Below are 4,467 nucleotides of genomic sequence, written 5' to 3'. Positions count from 1 at the left end.
TCAGAGAAAGATCTCGGACTTTTCCATGGGGTGATACATCCCAGATCTGGCTGAATATTGAGCTCATTTACAGGCATAGAAAATCTCCCCTTACTTAACCTCCTACTCCTATAGTATCCCTAAAGGTTACTTCTCTTCCAAAATACCATCAGATTTTCCTTTGTGTCGAGGCACTTATGTATGAATTTTCTATCTAGGTGGCTTAATATGGTAGTGCAGCAAATGTCACCTAGTGGGTCCTAAAGAAATAAATGGTGAATAGGTGAATAAAGAGAGAAAAACAGCAGTGCAGAATAGCGTCCTTATGATGCTCTCCTTGTTAATGTTGCTTCATTCATGAGCTGAGAGGCACCACCATCGATAAGAACTATTGAAAATAGAAAATTTCAAGATGGTCTTGTTAAGGAAACAAAAATAAAATAAATACCGCCTTTGCAAAAGTACCTATTTCTTGTTTCAAGTGTTTCAAATTTAGGACTTGGTTTTCTCTGTGTTCAAGAGAAGCCTACCTGAGCAAATACGGTCTCAAAATGAGACGACAAGCTGCGGTAGGCAAACTCACAGCTTAATATCAAAGAATAAAACGAGAAAAAGTTTTCCTGTCACTAAGAGTAAAGGTATACATTACTTTGTTTTATTGTGTTTAAAATCCGTTGTCAGCTGCCTTGTAATGAGCTAGGCAACAGCAGGTTTCTTTCGTAATAACCTGGTAAGACATATTGAATTCTCTTCTGTATTCTAGAATGAGAGTCGCACGGAAGGAGTGGTTGGGCTCCTTTGCACTGTGGAGTCATTTACCTGTTCAGGAGGATTGTAAAGAATTGCAGGCAGGCACTTTTCCCTTGGTGGAACAATTGCTCATACAGAGTTTAACTTGTGTCTGGCTTTCAAGATCATTCTGAAGTGTGCTGTTTAGAAAAGGCGGAAAAGTTGTTTTCAACCAAAAGACAAACGTTCATTCCATTTCTTATTTTCAAGCAGCAGTACTTATTTTTTTTCTTTTTTAAAATTTAAATTCAATTAATTAACATATAATGTATTATTAGCTTCAGAGGTAAAGTTCAGTAATTTATCAGTCTTACATAACACCCAGGGCTGATTACATCATGGGCCATCCTTAATGCCTAGCACCTGTAGTCACCCCTCCCTTCGAACAACCTTCAGTTTATTTTCTATGATGAAGAGCCTCTTATGGTTTGTGTCCTCTCTGATTTGGCCTTGTTTTATTTTTCCCTCTCTTCCTCTATGATTCTGTTTCTTAAATTCCATATGTGAGTAAGATCATATGGTAATTGTCTTTCTCTGAGTTATTTCCCTCATCATAATACCCTCCACTTCCATCCATGTCCTTGCAAATAGAAAGATTTTGTTTCAAAAGATAGGAGTGGAAGGAAAACTTCCAAACTCTTTCTATGAGACCATCATTACCTGATCCCAAAACCAAAGACCTCACCAAAAAGGAGAATTACAGAGCAGTATCCCTGATGAACAAGAATGCCAAAATTCCCACAAACATACTAGCCAATAAGATCCAACAGCACATTAAAAGGATTATTCACCATGTCCAAGTGGGATTTGTTCCTGGGCTGCAAGGGTGGTTCAATATCCACAAATCAATCAACATGATATACTACATGAATAAAAGAAAGGACAATAACCATATTGTCCTTTTAATAGATATAGAAAAAACATTTCACAAAGTACTTTCTTGATTAAACTCTTCACAGTGTAGGGATAGATGAGACTTACCTCAATATCATAAAAGCTATATATGAGAACCCCACAGAAAATATCATTCTCAATGGGGGAAAAACTGAGAGCTTTTCTCCTAAAGTCAGGAACATGAGGGGAATGTCCACTGTCACTAGGGTTCTTCAAAATAGTACTAGAAGTCCTAGCCTCAGCAATCAGACAACAAAAAGAAATCAAAATCATCTAAATCAGCAAAGAAGAAGTCAAATTCTCACTCTTTGCAGATGAAATGATACTTTATGTAGAAAACCCAAAAGACTCTACTCCAAAACTGCCAGAACTCATACAGGAATTCAGTAAAGTGTCATGTTATAAAATCAATGCACAAAAATCAGTTGCATTTCTATACAGAAACAAGACAGAAGAAAGAGAAATTAAGGTGTCGATCCCATTTACAATTACACCTCAAACCATAATATACCTAGGAATAAACCTAACCAAAGAGGCAAAGGATATGTACTCAGAAAAACTATAGAACACTCATGGCAGAAATTGAGTAAGACACAAAGAAATTGAAAAATGTTTCACACTCATGGATTGGAAGAATAGATATTGTTAAAATATCTGTGCTACCTAAAGCAATTTATAAATTCAAAGCAATCCCTATCAAAATAACATCAACTTTTTCCATAGAGCTGGAACAAATAATCTTAAAATTCGTATGGAAACAGGAAAGACCCCAAATAACCAAAGGAATGTTGAAAAAGAAAACCAAAGTTGGTGGCATCACAATTCTGGATTTAAAATTTTATTACAAAGCTATAATCATCAAAGCAGTATGGTACTGGCCCAAAAAACAGATACATAGAACAATGGAAGAGAATAGAAGACCCAGAAACAGACCTTGAACTCTACGGTCAACTAAACTTCAACAAAGCAGGAAGGAATATCCAATGGAAAAAAAGACAGTCTCTTCAACAAATCATGCTGGGGAAATTGGACAATCACATGCAGAAGACAAAACTGGACCATTCCCTTACACTGTACACAAAAATAGACTCAAAATGGATGAAAGACCTAAGCGTGAGACAAGAATTCATCAAAATCCTAGAGAAGAACACAGGCAGCAACCTCTGTGACCTGAGCCACAGCAACTTCCTGCTAGACATGTCTCCAAAGGCAAGGGAAACAAAGGCAAAAATCAACCATTGGGGATTAATCAAGATAAAAAGCTTTTGAAGAGCACAGAAAACAGTCAACAAAACTAAAAGACAACTGACAGAATGAGAACAGATATTTGCAAATGTCTTATCAGGTAAAGGGCCAGTATCCAAAATCTATAAAGAATTTTTCAGACTCAACACTCAAAGAGCAAATAATTCAATAAATAAATGGGCCGGAGACATGAATAAGCAGCATTATTTAAAGAGGCATACCCCAGCTGTCTACTACATATTGGATCATCTTAGATGACAGAGTATAAAGTTGGGTCATGTAGCTGCTCTAAGAATCACCTGTTCGGTAACCTTGGGCAGGTTATTTAACTTCTCTGTTGTCTCAGTTTTTTTCATTCATAAAATAAGGAACAATATATTTATTTCTAAGAAATAAATGAGTTGACACAAGTAAGGTACTTAGAACAGTGCCTGACGTATTAAGTCGACTGTGTTAAATGCTATTGGGGAACTCAAAAAATGTCCTTTTGGGATTGGGTTCCTGTTAAAAATGTGAACATTCAGCATTTGCCTAAACACTAGCCATGCACTGAGAAAATGCAGTAAGATTTCTTTGTCCCCTGAGTGAAGTGTCAAGTCCTCAAACTGTGGTTCTAGTTTTCATTGCTCCTTAATTCTCTATCCTTTACCTCTCACTGCCCCATCTGCCTCCTGTAGGCTACCCCCAATGTGGACTGCTTATCATTTCTTAAACACAGCTGGGTATTTTAATGTCTGTTCTCTCTACCTAGAATTACTTTTTCCTCCAAACTTGCCTTTTCTTCCAGATGAAATTTATATGTTATTTCTTACGAAAGATTGGCCCTGATTCACCCAGGCAGGAAAAATAACTTTCCCCCTCAGATTTTGGTCATTTTCTCATGCCTTCGAAATGGAATTTTACATTAAGACTTACTTATTTGTGGGTCTCTCCCACTTCCAACATTAAACCCTTTGGCTCCCCAAAACTGAAACTGAAGTGATTGGCATCATCCTTGACAGACACTTGATAAATGAACTTCATAAATAAACATCTCTTGAATCAATGAATCCGCCCACCTCACACACAGAAACATGGGATTGACAGAAAGTCTATTCCTAATACAGGAAGTATAGGCATCTCCTCACAGTCTTTCAGGTAATATTTACTGAGAAACAAATGTTGCTAGGATTTGAACCTGGTGCCAGATATATAAAGATGAAAGTCTGTGATCTTGAGAGCTGTGAGACAGTTGCAGCCTCTTCTTGAAGAGTATATTTAATTAGCAATAATCGCGCCTCGGATAAACCTCATTGGCTACGATACTGCCACTGTGCAAAGCTTGAAGAGTATATTTAAATAGAGAAATGACCACTGATAAGCTATAATGTGTACCTTAGATATAAATAACCATGCTTGAGGAACATCTAGGCAGACTTCACATGAGACGTAGCCTTTGGGTTGAGTCCTAGAGGAGTTTTCCAGGTGAGATGATTGAGAATGGCAACCTAATAGAAGGAGAGGCGTGATCCAAGGGACCAAGTTAAGAAAGAAACCATGTAATAATTAGAAAAATTGACA

At 37.1% G+C, this 4,467-nt stretch overlaps 1 non-coding gene across 1 annotated transcript; it reads right to left on the bottom strand.

The window, feature by feature from the left end:
* Positions 1-4,083: 4,083 nt before the first annotated feature.
* On the bottom strand, positions 4,084-4,229 carry LOC116592090. The gene has a single exon (XR_004286292.1). It is a non-coding gene; the product is annotated as a U4 spliceosomal RNA (small nuclear RNA).
* Positions 4,230-4,467: the final 238 nt, after the last annotated feature.

This window comes from Mustela erminea, chromosome 5, assembly GCF_009829155.1.
Source record: "Mustela erminea isolate mMusErm1 chromosome 5, mMusErm1.Pri, whole genome shotgun sequence".
Taxonomy (NCBI): domain Eukaryota; kingdom Metazoa; phylum Chordata; class Mammalia; order Carnivora; family Mustelidae; genus Mustela; species Mustela erminea.
Note: the sequence above shows the minus strand (reverse complement) of the source record. Positions and strands in the feature narration are given on the sequence as shown.